This window comes from Coptis chinensis, chromosome 3 (genome assembly GCF_015680905.1).
Source record: "Coptis chinensis isolate HL-2020 chromosome 3, ASM1568090v1, whole genome shotgun sequence".
Lineage (NCBI taxonomy): Eukaryota > Viridiplantae > Streptophyta > Magnoliopsida > Ranunculales > Ranunculaceae > Coptis > Coptis chinensis.
Genome location: NC_141458.1, coordinates 120,387,324 through 120,410,413, shown reverse-complemented (window position 1 = coordinate 120,410,413; position 23,090 = coordinate 120,387,324).

Genomic DNA, 23,090 nt, shown 5'->3' with positions numbered 1-23,090 from the left:
CCAAAAAATTCATATTCCTCATTCTTAATCCTTTCTCTCTTTTTATTCTTACAAAATTCTACTTTTTATCACTTTACTTTAATTTATATTAATTTAGAATGATTCTCTATCTATTGACTTGAACAAATGGTTCATATGTATGGTGTATATAAATGTAAAAATATATAATGATTTGTTTCGCACTTGGGCGCCCAATTCAATTTTTTTGGGTGTTTAGATTTATTCTTTCTTTATTTGTTTGTGGAAATATAGGTAAGTTTTTTTTTTATTGAGTTGTTACTGTTTTTTGTATTAGTTATTTAACTAGGTAGGTTATTTATAATTAATTTGTTTTTATGTTTGCTTTTTGGATTTTGGAAAAGAGAGAATATGATTTGATGCCACATAGAAAATGGAGTCCCAAGAGAGTTATAGAGGGAGTCTGAGTAGAACTACTCTAAAAAAAATTGCTCCACCTAAACTAGTATGATATTCAATTGCAATAAATAAAAGTCTGTCATTAGCAAATATTCAATTGTAATAAATAAAACCCTAAACTAGCATGATATTCAATTACAATAAATAAAAACCCTAATCTATACTCTCATCCCCTAGTGTGGCCAGTAGACCTAATAATTAAACAAACATAAAAAACTGACCTGATTAGAGAACACCATGAACTAAAAAAATCACAAAACCCTAAGCACTGGGTTCATATCCTCTCTTGAATGAGAAGAGACTAGTCTTCCATGAAGAAGGAAGAACACGAAGAAGAATAAGAAAAGAATAACATAAGACTATGGAGAGTAATTTATTAAAACTTGGCTAATGAAAACCGAATCTTTTACTATTAACCTTTATTTACTTCAAGTTCTAGAGATAAGAATAATGTGAATTGGCAAGTTATATATGGCACTGAGGTGCTCCTTGTATAGGGGTTACAATGAGCTCTATAAACATCTCAATCATGGGCTTTTGGACCTAATTTTCTATTACATATTGACCTCCTTCCGATTCCAACTTCATTTCTAAAAACATTAAGAGGTGGAGCTATATGGTCGGTTCCATGTGTCTGAACACACGGGACACTCCAAATCCATGTGTCCCAGACGCATGAGTCTATTTTTCTTTTCTGTTCCATCTTTTTGCTCATTCTTTGCAGGCTTTGATCCAAGTAACGGGTCATTTTGCCTTGGGCTTCTGAATAAGCTTTAAAACAGGTCCAAGTCCTAACTTTTTATAGTTTCAAAACCTTGGGCCTTCTCCCTAATTGTCCATAAGCTCCTATGTGATCTTTAATACTCCAAATTGCTCATTTTTGCCTCTTTAACTCTAATATTTTGTAAAACTCTCTTTTTTACCTGTAAAGTCACAAAACATAACTTACAAATAGGTATTTGTTATTGACAGACCCCATATTGTGTTGGGTAGACTCCAACAAAAAAAACAATTATTACAAGTGTACCATTGGTCCCAAAAAATCTAAAAAAAAAAACAATTATTACAAGTATGTCATTGGTCCCAAAAAAGTTGAATTTGAAAACCCCAAACTTAAACGACCAGGCTTAGAGTCGTTTTGACTAAGTCCCAAACGACGACTTGACCACACCGTTGGGACTTAGTCAAACGACTTCCCCACACCGGGTCAAGAGCCCAAAAAAGAACTTTAAATTTTTTCAAAGTTCAAATCTCAAACGACATGGCCACACCGGTGCGGGTTTGAGTCCAAAACGATGTGGCCATGTATGAGATTTGACTTAGAAAAAAATGGCCACACCGTTGGACTAAAGTCTCAACGATATGGGCTACACCATTTGGACTTAGTCCAAAATGATGTAATGGCCATACCGTTTGGGATTCAACTTTGAAAAATATAAAAAGTTTTGTTTTGGGCTCTTGATCTTGTGGTGTGGTTAGTTTGGACTAAGTCCTCCAACGGCATGGCAAGTCGTTTGGGGACTTAGTCCAAATTCAAACGACTCTACCGGTCTCTCAACAACATTGGGGTCCGGGTCCCGGTAATAGGACCCTACAAATATTATTAGTCTACTAAGAGGGCCAAACAAGCAAGGTATAATTGAGGGTTAAAATATACTTTTTAAGCACTTATCACCAAACATACTATTCCAAATAAATTTGTTTTAAATACGACGGTATAAAAATAATTTAGAATTAACTAATTTCTCATCTCATAACTCATCTAATTAATTAACTAATTACTCATCTCATATCTCATCTAATTTATAATAACTAACTATATTTCATCTCATATCTCATTTATATCATCTCATATTCTCATATTTCAATCAATTAATAACATATTTACAATTTTGTCATTTATAAATCAATTCGAAATTTCAACATTTCCTAACCAAAATTTCATTAAGACCCATTTACACATAGGGCATAAAATCGGGTCGGTATCTAAAATTTCATATCCGATTCGAATTCGAATTTTGGAGTCGGATTATTTTTACTAACCTGATTGGTTTCGAGTTACCCGAATATGTACATCCAATCATTAATGTTTTTCAATTTATTATTCAAGTTGAAAGTGTATACTTTTTACTTTTTTTTATCTCATTTAATAATGATGATTAACAAATAAATTTGACATTTTATTAAAAATAAAAATAAAAAATTGATGATTAGCAACTAAATTTGAACTTTTATAAAAAATAAAAATAAAAAATAAATTTAAACTTATTAAATAAAAAATCTCTTATTTATCAGAAACATTATATGGTTTCCTTCTTATAAACAAAGAAAATTTGAATCCACGCTCATTGGGCGTGTACAAATGGCTAGTCACAATATAAGTTGAATATATTAGTGAATGTTCTTACTCACCAACACAATCACAGTGAAAAATTCATCAACATCATATTTACAGTTTCAGCATTTTTAACTAATAAAAATATATATACAGATGACATTGTATTTTTGTTCATTGGGTTATATTTAGCATTTAGTTATTCATTCATCATCAACAAATATATTTACAGCTTTCAATCAAAACATTCATCACCTAGTTAATGAAATGCTTGGAGTCTGCCCCTCCTTCCAGTGAATTATTTTGGAAATCATATTAAGCAACAAAAGATGAGTAACACCCTTAGGACTTCCTTCAATAACTGGTGTCACACCAAGAAGCGTAGTATCCAAATTCTAATTCTAAACACACTCCTACTAATCGTGTAAGGTAACATGAATTGTCAAATGGAGTATATCAAATATGAAATCAACATTTCTGTTAGCGACTTTAGCGTTCCCCTTATCATTAATCGTAAAGGTAGTCACTGGTTTTCCATCAACATGCTCGTTCCTAGCATGTTTAGGCTTGAAGAGCCAATTGATCTAAACATTATTGAAACGCCGCTTTAGATTACCACGTAATAATCTTTCTTTATTGGCTTAATTACATAAAAATATTTTTTATTAAAAAAATGAATGAACTTTCAATTTTTTACAATTAGTGCAACCTGTTTAAATTCGGTCCAATCAATTGAAATTTGACATTAGGTGTTACGAATGTGAAATTACCCATAAGGGTAGTAAAAGTTAGTTATTTTAAATATTAAATTAAAATTAAAATTAAAATTAAAATTAAAATTAAAATTAAAATTAAAATTAAAATTAAAATTAAAATTAAAAAAATGGCAACCCATCAATCCAATTCTCTTCCACCCCGTCTTGCAACCATTGTACCACCATAAAATAGTAGGTCATTAAGTGGTAATCTAAAGGCTGCGTTTCAATAATGTTTTGGCTCTTCAAGCCTAATGCATAAACGACGGTTATTAGCCTTCGCCAAAATAACAAAAAGAGCCACTAGCCGTCATAGTTTTGTAATTATTATTGTTTTCCTTCACTTGTTTCTGCGTTGAATTGAATGTTATATTGTTATCTTCAGCTCGGTTATACAGCGCCTTCTCAATTCAGTTTATTGAGTTTTTAATAGCTCAATTTGTTAGATTGATTCCTTGGAGGATCGAATGGTTGGCAAGCTGGCCTAAATTATAGGAAATGACTATATATATATATATATATATGGTGCCAAGCCAGACTCACTATTTGCAGTGATGTGGTTATTGTGGAAGATAAAAAGCAATATTATTTTCGGAAACAATAAAGTAAACACCCAGAGAGCGAGTTTGGAAGTCAGAACTTTCTTATGGTATTTGTACTCAAGTACACCAGAAAGAAGGAACCACATTTGGTGGATAAGATCCATAATAAGGTTAGAGGTTGGAAGGCCAAGGTACTGTCTCAGGCAGGCAGAACTACGCTTATTCAAGCTGTGTTACAGGCCACCCCTCTATATGCCATGTCAACCTACTTGCTTCCTGTGTCTACTTGCAAGAAAATTGACAAGGCATGTAGGGATTTCTGGTGGTCTGGAACAGAACATACTAAAGGTGTTCACACCATGGGGTGGGAGCACATATGTCAACCCAAGGGCTCAGGTGGCCTAGGGTTAAGAAAGTCAAGAGATATGAACAAAGCCATGTTGGCAAAATTGCCTTGGAAACCTGCCACTGATGTATACTCTATCTGGACCAGAACCATGTTCAGCATCTATGGTAAGAGATGGATAGGGGATGTGAAAAAACCCCCTGATAAGGCTTCCTACTTTTAGAAGGGTATCCACAAAACCTTTAATGATATAAGTGGGGGTCTTATTTGGGGGATAGGGAATGGTAATTCCATCTCTATTCTGAAGGACCCTTGGCTTACATGTAATGGAACACCAACTACCCTGGAGGAGCTAGGGGTGGAGGCACCAGCTTGGAATAACAAGGTTATTTCTGAGTTGTTCAGAAGTGATAAAAGTGGGTGGGATGAGACTAAGCTTAAAGTCTATCTTGACCCTATTACATGTCGATCCTCGAAGATCAAGGTTAGGCCACAAGTGCCCTTAGCAGATAAGCTGAGATGGGAAAATGATAAATTTGGCTGCCTCACTGTGAAATCAGCTTACCATTTGCTCAGGCCGAAAGCAGATATGGGGCAAGGATCTAGTTGCAATCCCAACACCCTAAAACTTATTTGGAAAGCTCCTGTTCCAGCACATATACAACTGTTTCTCTGGAAATTGTACATGTATGTGCTACCTATGGGAGATATCCTAGCTGAGGCACATAACAGGAGACTTTTCCTGTCCATATTGTCTCAAAGTGATGGAAACTGCGGAACATTTGTTCTATCATTGTGAATGGGTGAGAACTGTCTGGTTTGGAACACAAGTGGGTTTGAGAATCCACAAGGAGCAACAGTTGTCTTTGAGAGAGAGACTGGACCAAACCCTGAACTGGTGCTGTAATACTAACAATGAAAAAAGACTGGCTGGTACTCAAATAGTGTTCATGCTCCAACAGATCTGGCAAACCAGAAATGAGATAAAGTTTGAACAAAGAAAGGCAAATAGAGAGGGGATGATCAGAAAGAGCAGCAGGGGAGCTGACAAATGCTATATGGCATACAGAGAAGAATTCCTAAACTCTCAAAATAGTTTAAATATAGAAAAAAACCATTTTGAGGAAGTATTCTATAGGATTCCAAATGACAGCATAATCATTAGATTTGATGCTTCTTTTTGCAGACAGACGGAATGGGCTGGAGCAGGAGCTATTGCAACAGATGATGAAGGAAATATAGTAGGAGCTGCAGTTAGGAGATTCAAGGTCGGGAGGCGTTAGCTATGGAGATGGAAGCAAAGAAGGCGAGCAACAATTTTGGCCAAGCATCTAGGTAGTCAGGATTTTGTGTTAGAAGGAGACAACCTGGAAGTCATAGGAGCGTTACAACATAGCTCCTGCAGATGGGGATGGAAGGCAATTAAGTCTCATGTACAATTGTTGCTGAAGAATAGTAAGTCCCATGTGTTTAGATGGATTAGTAGGAGTATAAACGGGGACGCAGATTCACTAGCAGCTTGGGCTAACCAACAGCTAGAAATCTCTGATCTTCCAAGTTGTATGAAGTACGCTAGGTGCAGTGTTTTGTCTGTTTGAACCAAGTAAGATATATATAAAGTAGTATGATTTGCATAAAAAAAAAAAGAAGGAACCACATTTCTTCTAGTGACTTAATTCTCAGTATTGCATTATCCAAAGAAAAAAGGTATTCTTTTTGACCGACGTTAGGGGGTCTGTTTTGATTAGGGGCCTTCAAAACAATTGGGCGTCCGTTCATAATGCCATTATCAGTATCCATAAATATCACTTATCTAAGAAAAAGTAAAACACAAAGGTACCCAAAACAACAAAACATGCGCATACAAGTGATACAACCACACCAAAAAAAACACAAGATTAGTAGTATTTTAGGAAAAGTACGCTAGTAGTCCAGTAGCAAAATATAGTGATAAGAAACATCAACAATCCATCCCTGATGTTTCTCAAGATATAATAATACCATATTTCTCCTCCCATCTCATTGGTTCACATAATAAATCATATATAAATAGACCCACGAGTGCTATAACATATCCTTCCCCTTCTCTCTCTTCATCATTCAGAAATCTCACTTATTACTTTATTAGTATAGTGTAAAGGAGTAATATACACTTACAGTAAATAGTAAGTACGTGTCCAGCACACCAAGACAACCACACTCATCCACACGTCCAAATCGCTTATGATCAGTTCATACAAGTCAAGTGACCTCATCAGTACCAGAACGTTAGGCGTCCAGAACACTCTGCTCCCAAAATACCCATGTCCATAACGTTAGGTGTCCAGAACGCTCACATCAGCCAGCACCACAACGGCTAGTAACGTATGGCCTGACTATCACCTTAAAGACCGGAGCTTCAGATGCACACACCATTACTCCACCGTAGGACACCTTCATGGCTCATTAAATGCCATCAAGTCCAGAACTTGACCTGACGCTGGAGAGGAGGAAGCACGAACATCTTTGCCTATATAAAGAAGAGGAGGAACTACGTCTGACCTGATTCAAGTCTCCCCCCAGCAGAGAGAACTTGATATGTAGGTAGTTCGCTCAAACGAACTCGGTCAATTCAATCCCGCAAACACCACCTTCTCCGATTATTACCTACATTTGTAAGGTTAACCAAATAAAACATTTACATTGGCGCCGTCTATGGCTCGATTTCTTGAGTTCACAACCCTTCAAACAGAAAAACCTTCAAACAAATCTCAAGCCCATGAAGCATGGATAGCCTACAAGAACAAATGAAGAGCATGGCCGCCCAAATGGGAACCATGAACGACAACATCACCTTATTACAACAGGAAAACGCCGCACTAAAAAATCAGGGGGCAACCCAGAATCCAAACGGAGTCACCACTGAGGACGTCATTAATGAAGTGAACCAGCAAATCAACGAGCTGTCCCAGCGAATCGACCAGAGTGCTGTGAAGAAGGACGCTACTCAGATCGTCCAGAAGATGCTGAAAACTTATCGAGCATCCCCATTCATCCCCATTCACACTGGAGGTACTCAGTAAACCCTCCCCGCATGACTTCATTCAGTCGCGCTTTGCGATGTATTATGGCAGTACGTGTCCAGGTCAACACGTAGCTCACTACATCCAAAGCCTCGAACTTTATAGTGCGCAAGAGTTCGACTACTTGCAGTGCCGCCTATTTCCTGCAAGTCTGAAAGAAAGAGCTCTCGACTGATTCTACTCGCTGGAACCGAACTCCGTCAATAGCTTTGAGAAGCTAACAGATCAGTTCGCTAACCATTACGTCTATAATAGACGTAAGAAAACTGACGTGGACTCACTCTTCATGCTGTCTCAGAAGAAAGACGAGTCAATCCGCTCCTTCTTAGGGCGATTCAAGACAAACTTACTGTCTATAGAAAGCAACCTCCAAGAGTCCTTTGCAACCTTGGCATTCACCAAGGCAATCCGGAAAAACACCTGACTATACTTGTCACTCATGAAGGAGCGTCCTGAAAAACTGGAAGACTTGTACACTCGCGTGTACAAGTATATAAAGCTACATGAAGCTTTAGATCATGAAGACGAACCAGAGGAAGTCACAGCAATCTCAGTCGCTGCACCGTCTTCCAAAAAGCGACCCATACCTCAAGGATAAAAGTCTGGTACCAGGACGCACACGAAGTGCGAGTTCGCTGTCCTGACAAGATTTCCAAGTTACATACTGGAGAAAATAAAGACAGTGGCCTATTACTGACCTGAGGTAAAACGGCCAGAAGACACCATGAAAGCCATACTGCGCTTTCCACAAAGCAAAGTGCCATGAGACCAATGACTGCCGCGGGCTCAAGCACTACCTCCAAGACCTCATTGAGGTAGGCCATATCAAGCACTACACTAATATAGCTGATGGCGACCTGCTCCACAAGCTCATGGCTCGCAAAGAGCAAAGCCGAACTCCACCACGCGACCACCAACGAGATCGCTCCCGAGCTCGAGGACGCTTGGTGGACCGATCTCGTCATGATCGTCGCTAGCACTCCTCTGACAGAGATAACAACAGAATGATCAACATGATCACCTACCAGGACGACTCTGTCATGTCCACAAGGGAGAAAAGGATACGGGTAGGCACCCTACAAGAAGCCTACCAGTTCTCCTCACAAGCGGGTCCTGCCCCACACACAACGACCCACAACTCTGGAGACATCACCTTTACTGAGGCTGACCTCAACAAGGTGTGTCTCCCACATAATGACGCTCTGGTGGTCCATGACAAGATCAGCGACTGGACTGTCATGCGCGTCCTGATCGACCCAGGCAGTTCATGTGACATCCTATTTTACCGAACTCTGAAGGAAATGAACATGCCCAGGTCGGTTATGATCGATCCAATAGCCCCCCTCTATGGCTTCAATGGATCACGAGCCGACCCAATAGGAGACATCATTCTACCTGTCTCAGTGGGGTTGCATAAAGACAAGGCCAACATCAACATGCGCTTCAGCGTACTGGATGTCAACTCGTCCTACACTGCTATATTAGGACGTCGTTGGATCTACAAGATGTAAACAGTTTCATCAACACTTCATCAAGTATTACGTTTCCCCGGCCCCAGAGGCATGATGGAGCTCCGAAACAACCAGCTCGATGCCCACAATTGCAACCAGATCCTCTCAGTCAACAATCCCACTAGGGCTTCACTCAAAAACAAGAGAGAGATCGCTAAAACCAAGCTGGCATAAGACTTCATCTTTGAGGTCAAGACCCTGACCAAGCCCCCCCCCCCGAAGCGAACTGACAAAGGAGAACACTAGGGGCTCGGTCCAAAATGCCCCTCCAGAAGCTCAGAACCCAGAGGTCGCCCCACCTCTTTCGGTCAAGGAGACACCGTAAGATACCAAGACCCCAGAGGTAGCTCAGCCCACTGAAGTGGCTGCTCCGACCGAGCTGAAGGAAAAGGTCAACCTAGGAATTGAGGATGACCCCAAGTTCGTTTATGTAGGAGCTAACCTTGATCCTACTCTCAAGGCACAACTTGTAAGCTTTGTATCATTAAATAAAGATATTTTTGCTTGGTCGTACATCGATGTGCCTATAATTGATCCTAATATTGCATGCCATAAATTAAATGTTAACCCAAATACTAAACCAGTTTGCCAACGACCTTGAAAATTATCCCTTAGGTTCCAAAAAGCAATCAATGAAGAAGTCGAAAATATAAAAAAAGTTGGCTTCATTAGGAAGGTCAATTACCCTGAATGGGTCACTAACATAATAGCAGTCCCAAAAAAGAATGGCACAGTTCGCCTTTGCGTGGACTTTACCAAATTAAATCTAGAAACTCCTAAGGATAGCTTCCCCTTACCAAGAATCGACCGACTTGTGGACCAGACTTGTGGCCACGAGCTCTTGTCATTCATGGATGCATACAGTGGCTACAACCAAATTCCATTAGCAAAAGAAGACCACGAGAAAACCTCATTCTTAACAGAGCAAGGAATTTACTGTTACAACGTTCTCCCGTTTGGCTTCAAGAACGCTAGAGCGACCTACTAGCGACTCATCATCGATATGTTCCAAGACATGTTAGGTGACACCATGGAAGTCTACATAGACGACATGGTCATCAAAAGTAAGAAAGCTGGAGATCACTTAGATCATCTCACACAAGCGTTCTCTAGATTTCGGCGAACTCAGATGAAACTTAACCTCGAGAAATGCCTCTTTGGAGCGTCCTCTGGGAAATTTCTGGGTTATCAGGTCTCATAACGTGGAAGAGAAGCAAACCCATATCAGATTCGAGCGTTCTTGGATATGCCCGACCCAAAAACAAAGAAGTAAATATAGAAGCTGTCAGGAATGGTAGCATCTCTAAACCGATTCATATCAAGAGCATCAGACAAATGCCGACCTTTCCTACAAATTCTCAAGAAGGGTGAACAGTTCTCATGGAACGAGCAATGCCACCAAGCGTTCTCTACTCTCAAGGACTATTTGACAACACCACCTGTGCTGACAAAACCGATTGATGGTGAAACGCTGGGGCTGTACTTAGCTGTGTCTGACTTCACTATCGGTTCAGTTCTCTTCAAAGAGGAACAGAACGCAGAGAAACCGATCTAGCTACTTCACAAGCAAGACATTGTTGCCAGCTAAGAAGAACTACTCCCACATTGAAAAAGCAATACTCACGTTACTTTACTCAGCAAGAAAGTTCAGACCATATTTCCAAGCATATCTAATCAAAGTGCTCACCGACCTATCACTAAAGAAGATCCTCCTTAAATTAAGCCAACAAGACAACTCGCATGGCAGTATGGGCAGAAGAACTTGATGAACACTACATTGAATTCCACAAGAACTTCTCAAAATGGTCAGGTCGTTGCTGATTTCTTAGCAGATTTCCCAGTTGACGACTTGAACTGGGCACCAGAGGTCGACACCCCAACCTCAAAACAACATGATGCGTCGGTATGGTCACTTTTCATAGATGGAGCCAGCAATCCAGGTGGTAGCGGAGTCGGAGTAGTCCTAGCATCACCAGATGGCTCTATGGTGGAAAAATCAGATCGCATCGATTTCGTGACGTCCAACAATGAAGTTGAATACGATGCCCTGATCATGGGACTTCACATGGAATTAGATCTCAACGTTCAGGAGCTCAAGGTCTTTAGTGATTCATAACTGGTCGTTCGCCAGGTCACCAATGTGTATACCACCAATGAATATAACCTTTCTAAGTACTTTCAAGTTGTAAATAAATTATTGCCTTCTTTCAAGAAAGTCACCATACACTATTTTCTACGGGAAGAGAATCGCCATGCTGACAGTTTGGTGTACCTTGCGACCCAAACATTGAACTGTGACCCTAGGAAACTACTCATTGAAATAGTCGATCGACCTGTTTGCCAAAATGAGCACGTCTTAGAAGTTACTGACCTATATATGCCCACTCTCTGACACTCAGATGAGTCAAACATGGATGCAACCTATCATAGATTATATCCAGCTCGACAAAGCACCAACAGATAGCACCAAGGCCAAACAAGTTTAATACCAGTTAGGTCGCTACTGCCTAGTAAACGACAAACTTTTCAGAAAGTCCGCCGGAGGACCCTATCTGAGGTGCATAAGCCCAGAACAGGGTCAGATAATTTTTGCAGAAATCCACGAGGGAGAATGCGGGAACCACACAGGAAGTCACGCTTTGGCTCACAAAGCGATCTCATAAGGATACTTCTAGCCAAGAATGCAGATCGATGCCAAGAAGTATGTACTTAAGTGCATGAAATGCCAAACATTTGGCCACAATATCATCCAGTCAGCTCGAGAACTCATCAACATTGCCAGCCCTTAGCTATTCCACATGTGGGGCTTGGACATCATGGGTCCATTCATTCCATAAAAAAACATGAGCTTCCGGTTCGTCCTAGCTGCAACAAATTACTTCACCAAATAGGTGGAAGTGATCCCCTTGGCTCATGTCAAAGAATCTAATGTTAGAAACTTCATCTAGACCAACATCATCACCAGATTTGGCCTCCCCCACACATTGGTGATGGATAATGGCTCTCAATTCAAAGGAAAAATACATTGGTGGTTGTAAGCGCCGGAGCTTTAGTCCACAACAATTCTATTTTAGAACTGAGTATAAATGTCTTCTGATATTCTAGCAAACGTTAATGGGTGCCAAAAAATTCCCTTCCTTCCTTCTCTACTCTTTTCTACTCTCTTCCAACTGACATTCAACTTATGATTTGGTGTAAATCTCACCCATCTCGGATAGGTCAAGGTCATAGCTCTTTTGCTCGTAAACGACGTGCGTGAAGGATGGGGTGGTGTATAGGTTGTCAAACGCCTTCCTGCCCCGGTCTTCAACCACTAGGAGATGCTTGCCAGTACAAGGTGTACACTTGCCTCACACCAGCAGAACGGGATCAACTTTGCCGCTGCGCCGTTGCTCCCACAGGATGGGAATCGTCTTAAGGATCTGACGTTAAAAAACTCCTATTGTATATACTCGTGTCTTTTACAATTCACCTTTGCACTATTGCTACGCACAAAAAGATTTCGTGTAGGCCGTCATATGTTTACCTACTAGGGACATGGGCAATGAATTCTACCTAGACCAACCCCTGAAAGTACGCAATCTTCATTCTTCTAGAGGCAGTTTGAGGATGAGCCATATGTAATAAGGGTAGCTTATCCCGCCGCGCTCCTCGCAAGGTCCAGGACGGTATTGTCCTGAGCAGTAAATCCTCCAAAACATAAAGGTGAACCCACTGTCTGGCTAGATTGGGTTCATTTATAAGTCGACATGAAAGTTGTCTAGGATCATCTCGATTGAAAAAGAGTTCAATAGCCATAACAGTGATGGTAACACATTAATATTCCCTTGTACAGTTAAAAAAAAAGAAAAAAGAAAAAAGAAAATCATTAACGATCGTTAGTTAACGTCTGTCTGCTAACGGTTGTATCTCAACGGTCGTCTTAACGGTATGCTAACAGTCTGAAAACGGACACCCCAACGCCTCTCTCTTCCCTCCTATAAATTTAGGATTTTCTACCATAAATACTTCCTCCTCATCTCCATTCATATTCCCAGTTAGATTTCATGGATCCATTGGAGCGGATGTATAAACAAGACATTGAAGATGCAAAAATGGTTTTCTGGTTGGCACTTTTTACTTGTGTCATGTTGTTACTCTTGCGTCACGTTCTAGTTAATGAACTCAAGATCCATTTAATTTTCTTTCTTTTTCTCTTGTTGTATATATGTGTGCTGTGTGTAATAATTCTTCAATAATTTGTACAGGGTATGAATTATTTTGAGACGTTATCAATGTATATATTCTTGTGTGTATTAGTTGTTTTTTTTTCTAAAAAAAAATCAAATAACGTCCTTAAAAATCATAAAACTCAAAAACCCATAAAAAATTCTACGATATTCCTCAACTCACGTCGCGCACGCATCTACTATAGTCGCGTGTGCTACCATTTCAGCTAAACATAGCTTCTTCTTTTGAGGTTTGCTACATATTTTTTGAATATATGTGTTGGTCTAACTACCCTGTGAAACCTTCCTCCATATGAAAGCCTCGATCACCGTCTTGGGAATCTGATGTTAAAAGACCCATTTTGAAAACTACTCGCTTTCACGTGCATGTCACGTACGAGTGTTCAGACAACATCACACTTGGACCGGTCTGGAGCTACAAAATGGAGCGAACTATGGCAAGCCATTATTAACTGGTATGATGTTAAAGAGTGGCACTTCACACATGATGATACTAGATTGGATGCGCCATAAATTCCCATTTTGGGCTGTATATATATGTATTTGGCGTGCTCTCCCCTTTTTGTTGATATTTGGTTGTTTCTTTGTATGTTGTTTATTTTCTTTGCTTAGTGTGATATTTTTAGTTTTCTTTTGGTATATTGTATATTGTGCTCGAATAACAGTTTGTTGCAGTTTGTTCGCTAAATCTTTGCTCAAGCTTCCCATGTATCTTCTTTCTCTCTCTTACACTTTGAGGACAAAGTGTCCTTCTGTTTGGGGGTGGTTAGAACATTTTTTGCAAAAATTTAGCGTATTATTAGCTTGTTTATACTTTTATTTTCTTTTTTTTTTCAACGTATTTAGCGACAAAGTCTTGTTTCCTTTTTTGTGATGAAAATTGTCTAGAAATCTCACCTTAGCACTAGGATGAGAATTTGTTCCTTGAAACTTAGGTCAATACATAAGCAATAGTTTTTATATCATTTTATGAATATTCATGCAATGAGTATCATTGACTGTAATTAGCAGTAAGTTTCTGGGACCCACGGTTAGACTACTTAATTTCCAAATCCAGTGAGAATCTAGCTTAAAAGCCTCGACATGAGTAATTTATGAGTAATGACACAGAAGAGTAGTTATTCCGAGTAGAGAAATCACACGTCTACTTACTTGATCACCATCCGAATCCTAGAAGAGAATTTAGGCTTTATTTGGATCGATATAGCCATAAATACATACCTGTACAAATTTTAACGCTTGTCGCCCCATTAAACCTCTCATTAGCCATTTTCATTTTTTCTCCAACATTCCTTACCCATCTATTAAACCCCAAAATAAAATAAACCCACTTATTTGATGAGTATGAGAAATAGGATGAATGCAGAAAAGTGAAGAAAAAGACTGGTCCGAATGAGTTATTTGCTTCAAAAAGAAAAGGAAAAGAAAAATAGAAATAAAATTCCAAGTAAAAAAAATAAAAAATAAAAGTCATAGTTAGAACTCCCAAAAATCAAATAAAAAAGAGTCGATAAGCCAAAAAAGGCTAAGCATGGAAAATACATTTAGAAGTAGCAAACAAAGGATTTCTCTAGTGTTAAAATTTTTGAAGACCCTATTCTCTTATACTTATTATATTTTTGATTTTACATTCTATTTTCTTCTACACTATCACCTAAGCCCCATAACTCATATTAAAGACCTCTAGCTCAACTAAGAGTAGGGTAGTGTGATAATAAGTAGTAGTTGTAATCGATAGACCTCGGCTCTTCTGAATGTCATTGAGTATGTGAGAAAACGTGTGTCCACTGCCCACTGGAGTTAGCGAAACTTGAGTGAAAAAATTATGAGAGAATTTGTGTTTCGACACATACCTGTGAGAACTTACTTAAGGACGCTCTCCAAAGGATCCAGAAACGGCCTTGCTTGTACAGTTCATTGTAAAAATTCACTGCATACATGATCATATGTAAATGTTTTAATTATTGTGAATTTATTAACTCAAGTTTCAATGGAATTAGTTCTTGTTCCCCATTAATGAGATGTATAGATATCTGAGATTAATTAAGGGAACAAGTCTTTGTTACTGAGTCATTTTAGTATAATGAAGTTTGTGAGTATCTTCTCTGAAAAACTCTCACGAGGCTATAACTCGCCCATTAGGGAACTCCTAGTGGTTTAAGGCCTTGTTGCATACGGTCAATGCAATCGCACTCTGCGAAACGAGAATTAGCTTAGACTACACATTTTTGGCCACTTATCTGTTTAGTGTCTCTTCTTTGTTTGAGGACAAGCAAAATGTTGTTTGGAGGTGGTGTGATAAGCACCCAAAATTATAATATAAACCCCGTAGAGACATTATATATTGGTTAATTATGTGTGTAATAAATGCAAATTAATTGTATTTTCATGCTTTTGCAGGTTTCGACACGTAAACGATGAAATTTCAACAAAATCGGCATTTTAGCATAGAAACAAGGTGAATATGCTAATTGGAAACAACTAGCTTTCGAACCCATCCTATGAACGGTGCCGTTATATTAAATTATTCTAAAAAATATTTGAACTTTGTAGATAGATCCATTTATGAGATATGAATATTACATTGGTCACTCATCCAAATTTCTTGCAACATGAAAATCACACTCCAGAAAATAATAATAATAATAATAATAATAACGCACTTTTATAAAAACCCTTCGAGTTCTTTTTGTTGTTTAATAATAGAAGTTTGATAAAAGTTTTGTGAGAATGCCCAATGAGGCGAAATTCATATTGAATATACTTGAATAGCAAGTCATTCCCAATCATATACTTGTTGAGACATTTCCACTACACATAAAACAATATTGTTTTGAGGTTAGTTATTTAATGCATTAGCATTTAATTTCTGATTTCCCATTAAATATTTTTTGAGATCAGTTCATTGCATTTGTATCCAGTTTTTGATTTTCTGTTAATTCATCTTTGAGGTTAGTTCAATGCAATTACATCCAGTTTCTAATTTTCCGTTTTTCAATTTTTGTTAATTATTCTTTGAGGTTAGTTTCATGAATTTGCACTTAGTTTTGGATCACGCGTTAATAACTCTATGAGGTTAGATCAATGCATTTGCATTCAGTTTCCTATTTCAAGTTAATTATCATTTGAGTTTAATTAGTTCAATGCATTTGCATTCAGTTTCCGATTTTCCGTTAATTATTTTTTAGGTTAGTTTAATGCATTTGCATCTAGTTTTCGATTTCCAGTTAATTATTCTTTGACGTTAGTTTGATGTATTCGTATCCAGTTTTCGATTACACCCGAATGATTCTTTAAGATTAGTTCTATGCATTGGCATCCTGTTTCCGATTTGTCGTTAATTATTCCTTGAGGTTAGTTCCATTCATTTGCATCTAGTTTCTGATTTCCTGTTAATTATTCTTTAAAGTTAGTTCCTTGCAGCTGCATCTAGTTTTCAATTTTTCATTAATTATTCTTTAAGGTTAGTTTGATGCAGTTGTATCCACTTTCCGATTTTCCGTTAATTTTTCTTTGGGGTTAGTTTGATGCAGTTTCATGTTATTTCCGATTATCCATTAATTATTCTTTGAGGTTAGTTTGATGCATTTGTATCCAGTTTCTGAGTTCCCGTTAATTATTCTTTGAGGTTTGTTGAATGCATTTGCATCCAGTTTCCGATTGTCTGTCAATTATTCTTTGAGGTTAATTAGTTCAATGCACTTGTATCTAGTTCCTGGTTTCCCGTTAATTATTCTTTGAGGTTAGTTATTGCAGTGTTACATCCAGTTTTAGATTTCCCGTTAATTATTCTATGAGGTTAGTTCATTGCAATGTTGCATCCAATTTCCGATTTACCGTTAATTATTCTTTGAGGTTAGTTCATTACATTTGCATCCAGTTTTCAATTTTCATCCCACTAATTATTTTTTGAGATTAGCTCAATGCATTTGTATCAAGTTTCTGATTTCTCGTTAATTATTCTTTAAGGTTAGATACATTTGCATCCGGTTTCCGATTTCCCATTAATTATTCTTTGAGGTTAGTTAGCTGGATTTGCATCCATTTTCCGATGTCATGTTAATTATTCTTTGGTTTAATGCAGTTGCATCCAGCTTCTAATTTCCCGTTAATTATTCTTTGAGGTTAGTTAAATTCATTTAGATCCAGTTTCCAATTTCACGTCAATTATTCTTTGTGGATAGTTTGATGCATTTGTATCCAATTATTTATTTCCCGTTAATTATTTATTTGAGGTTAGTTTATGTAGTTGCATCTAGTTTTTTATTTCCCGTTAATTATTCTTTGAGGTTAGTTCAATGCATTTTTATCTAGTTTTTTATTTCTCGTTAACTTTTCTTTGGCGTTAGTTCAATACAGTTACATCCAGTTTCCAATTTTCCACTAATTATTCTTTGAGGTTAGTTCGATGCATTTGCATCAAATTTTCGATTTCCAGTTAATTATTCTTTTAGGTTAGTTCAATGCAATGTTGCATCCAATTTTCGATTTCCCGTTAACTATTTTTTGAGGTTTCTTCAATGCATTTGCATCAAGTTTCCGATTTCCCATTAATATTCTTTGACGTTGGCTGGTTCAATGCATTTGCATCTAATTTTCCGATTTTGCATTAATAACTCTTTGAGATTAGTTCGATGCATTTACATCCAGTCTCCTATTTCCAGTTACCCTTTAATTATTCTTTGAGGTTAGTTCATTGCAGTGTTGCATCCAGTCTCCGATTTCCCGTTAATTATCCTTTGAGGTTAGTTCAATGCACTCACATCCATTTTCCGGTTACCCATTAATTTTTCTTTGAGGTTTGTTCAATGCATTGTTGCATCCATTTTCCTATTTCCCGTTAATTATTCTGAGTTAGTTCAATACAGTGTTGCATCTATTTTCCAATTTCTCTTTAATTATTCTTTGAAGTTAGTTCAATGTTGTTGCATCCAACTTGCGATTTCTCATTATTATCCTATTTCCCGTCATTTATTCTTTGGGGTTGGTTCAATGCATTTGTGTCCAGTTTTTGATTTCCTAGTAATTATCAAAGTTGGTGTGTAATACCAACTTCTATTTATCGTTATCTACAGTCTTCAAAGCAGATAATAAGAATGTTCATCGTTTGCTAATTCATGTTAGCACGTAAAAATCATGAGTACTGATATGTTTATTGATTCAATGACCCTTTTTCCAAAAAAACTCAGATACTCCTCTTCATGGGTTAATATTTGAAAACCATCAGAGAGAAATGTGGAATGTGGTCCGTGATAGAAGGCAAATAAATACTTAATTTACTAATAGTGCAATTACAAAAAAAATCACTCTTAAAAATATGAAAATTTCAAAACAAACCTGTGATAAAAAAATCCAATTTTGTTCTATGAAAGAAATCTATTAATTAGAACCCCATCACAAATTAAAGTAAAATAAAGCATAAGAAAGAGTCGAATTAACACTGAATCACAGCATCACTCTATATTAGAAATGAATTCAGACGACAACACTAACAAAAACAAAAAGTTTGATAAGTTGTCTTTAAATATATATCAGCTACTCTGTAGAGTCCATCATCAATAACTCGGGCATAGTCAAGCAAGATTTCAATGATAGCAATGAATTTTCGTAGATCTAGATATGGATCAGGCGCAATTTCTGCTAGATAAGCATCAATAAGTCGTCAAACCTTCAAGACTGAGCCATGACTTGGAGAACCAAGACCTTCAAATTCATACCCAAAATGTGATGCTTTTTAAAATTCTTCGTCTTCGATTTGTTGCAAAAGAAACCAAGTGCTAAGAAATCTTTCTTTTTGTAATTGTAAGTAGGACGAAAGTACTAATGAAGTAGCTTCAGGCTAACAAAAATATAGTAAAGCAACGCATGTGAAAGAAAATCAGTATTATATTAGATTAATAGTACACCTAAATCAAAGAACATACAAAATAATCAGGTTAGAAAATCAATCAAACGTACCCAACTGGGTCGAAAAACGCAGTACCGATTACTTTAACTTTAAGATACATTAAACATTAATTTGTGAACTGAAAAATCGGGGAAACTGACTCCCACAAAATTTAAGAAATATCAAATATGAATTATGTTGTGTGCCTGAATTTCAATTTTAAGAAAATAAATCCATATGAGCATATTACTCAACTATTATGGTACATGATCATGGAACATTTTGGTTTCCCTCAAGTATCTATATTATTGTGTAGGTTTACATTATTTTACTTTAAGTATGCATTTGAAGAATAGTAGTCTGAACAGCACAAATGTTCTAACATAGACATATGTACACAATAAAATTAGTGCGACCAAAAAATTTAGAAGTACAGTTTCAAGTTTTGAATATATAGTCCAACAATGCAACTTCACAAAACACAACCTAACTCAATTATATCATATTAGATTTGCAAGGTTTACTTATGATTATTATATATATATATATATATATATATACCCTAAAAAACTGTACCCTAAAAAATAAGAAAACCTCATTTAGTCTGCTAACTCACTTTCTGTTGAAAAATCTCCTATTTGTGTTTCCATGTAAGAATCTCCTATTTCTGGCAGCGTCACTGACACTCCTTGAGAAATTTATCTACTCCAAAATACCATCGACATGCAAACTACTAACACACAAACCTTAAACATGTACAAAGTAATTCATTCCCACTTGAGTACACTACTAACACCAAGAACCCCATTCAAAATTTAAACAACGACCATGAACTTATCATATTATGCAAATATAACCAAATAACAACCATGAAAGTAAGTTTGGATTACTTCAACTTCTAAAGATATTATGGATAGAATCATTGATGTCTACCCATGCACGAATTGGTCTAGAAATGCTTTTAGAAAATTAAGAGTGAAGAATAAAAAATAACAACCACATATTGAAACAAATAAAAATAATATAGAATATGGAGAAAAAAACACTTGGTTAACCGATCCATCAATAAGTAACTACATTTACATCTTTAGGATGCACTGAAATCTTATTATTATGTCAAAAGAAATTTATCCGTTAGTATGGATGGGGCATGCTAATAACTACAGAAAAAGAAAATATAAGTCTTAAACACATTATATAAAATACAGCTAGTAGATGAGGATTAGGTGAGTGAAAATAGTTACTTGAAAATTTTTATTGACCAAGAATTATATTGCTCATATGAAAGAGAAGTTCAAAGCTCCGAAACTATACATGTAAGGTTTAAAGCTTTATATCCACTTACTAACGTTCTTATGGAACATACTAAAATATGTGGATAGTATATAGATAGTGACGACTAAAATAAATAACTTAACATTCTCCCTAGATGAGGAAGTAGACCGAGTTGATAAACAGTTAGGGTTGGTATATATACGTAAAATGTATGGTTTGTCAATCTCAGAAGTCACAGTCAAACGTACTAATGTTAGACCTGCATTACCTTCTCCCTTAACACTCCAAACTTCATGGTAAACACAAATCAAAAGAAAGAAGACTTTTGAAATCAGCACATACTGGGGAGGTAGAGAAAGAAGACTTGTAGAAAGAAGACTTTTGAAATCAGCACAATAGTTGTAAATTGAAGAACTCGAGAATATGGGATACTTAGAAGTTCAAGAATTGGGACTTTTAGTTCCTATTTAGTTTTTTTCTCGCAGCTTGTTTCTCTAGCTTTTTTATTAACAATTTTTTTCTCCTAATTTGAATAGAGTCTCTCCTATAATCTTTATTTTTCTTTGTTTTGGATGTGTATAGATTAGGAACATGAAACATAATTAATTAGGACTCTTGAAGAAGAGAGTCTCTCTTATAATCCTTATTATTCTTTGTTTGGATGTGTATAGATTAGGAAACAGGAAACATAATAAATTAGGACTCTTAAAAAGAGATTTAGTATATAAAGGAAACATAATTAATTGGGATTCTTACTTACTATTTTTTTTTCTCCTATTTTTTTTAACCCCCCTGCTTACGTGGACAACCCCAATTAGCTCGAAAAGGGAATGCTATTTATATATATAAAGTAGCCTTTTTGTCAAGTCCAAAAGAATCCCATTGGAAGCTAAAAAAGATCATAATCAAGCCCATGAATCCTGGTCAAAATAGTCAATTCCTGGTCAATCCTGGTCAAATCTTGCAGAAAAGTCAACGAAACTTCAGAAAATCATATTTTTTTACTACGAACTCCGTTTTGGGCGTGTGACCTGTAAAAACGATCAGTGTGACAATCTCTACACAATGGTATATAGGTTCTATCAATTTACTGGACTGAGAATTAATACAGGCCTGAACCAAGATAAAGTAAAAATATAATTACTATTCCTCATGATGTCATTAAGTGGAAGCTTATGTAATCACCCACTTTCTCCACTTAATAAATGCACAAACCACTCCTAATTATTTATCTTGTAATGAGAATTACTATTCACCCACTTTCTCCACTTAAATTAAATAAATTCCATTATAAAAGTAGATTGATTTGTAACATTTGGATTGAAAATGTAAGATGTAATCTTGGATACCCATTTCACTCTTTTGAAACTATAAATAAGAAGGGTGGTGCTCTAAATAAACTTGCCAATTTACTTGTGATTTGTGACCTTGTAGCCCTTCCACTCTCTTCTTGTCTCTTTTTTAGTTTCATTTTTAGGAAAATAATTCTATAGTTTAGGAAATAAGAAATTTCTTCTTCTTCTTCATTTTCATTAGTTGTAATTATATCATCATGAGCTAACTCATCCCTTGTGGAGGGTTAGATAAACCCATGTGAGGATAGCTCTACTAATGAAGATGTAATTCAATTGCTTAAAATTTAACAAGTTTGATTTTTTACTTCAATTACAAAATAGTTAGAAGTGGAAAACAAACTAGAGGTTGAAAAAGTTCTCTAGAGATAGGGTGCTAATTTAATCTCTCATGCTAGTAGAATCTCTTTAGAGATTTAGAAATTCTACTATGGATCAAAGTTTAATTAATTTCTCACTTTGATTTGTCTATGAATCAAAGTGAATATGAAAACTAACAATTGAAATATGTCTTTCATTAATAGTAGTTTGAATCACATGGTAAATTAATCCTCCACACTTCTCTATCTTCTATCTTCTTTAGTAATTTTAGAATAAATTTGTTATTAGTAACTTTTGTAACTTATAATTAAAAGAAGTATAATGTAGTGTAAAAACTTCCACCTAAAGTCTTATCTCATTTAAGGTGTCTCTTGGGTAGTCTAGCTAAGTTGTGAACAAGTGCTCTGGTTCTTAGGCATGGGACGATTTCTTTACTCGAACTATATTTCAACATGAATCGAGAGTAAGGTAATTGATATAAGTGTGAGTTGGAGTAACGTCTTATTTAATTCTTATCAGTACACTCTTATTAGATCATTGTCAGTCCAACAGAGAGGTCTTTCCTTATACGTCTCAGTACCCATACCATGGAGAAAATCATATCCACGATAAACATAGTGGTGGCTGAGATCAGTGATCTTGGAATGATTGAAATTCTTGCATTGTGTGTTAGACATTAAATCAACTCTAGCATGACCGACTTTGATTACATTGTGTGCGGTCACGACTAAAGCTTGCTTCGTTTTACCTAACACGTAATCCTGGAGCATACCCTTCTCGATCAAACCTTGGATTCTACCCCTTAGAGATCAACATTGTTCAGTTTCATGACCAAAATCATCGTGGAACTTGCACCACAGTGATTTGTCCCGTGTAGCCTTGGTATCTTCGGAGAAAGGAAAAGGTGGAGATAAGATATTCTTTCCCTTAATCTTCTAATAGATAACAACATACTTCTCATTGAGGGTGGTAAGCTTTAACTCAGGAAGTTTCTTTTGTTCTTTGTCGTTCTATTGTTGTGGCCTACCATCACTTTTGAACTTTTGATCGGTTGTCTG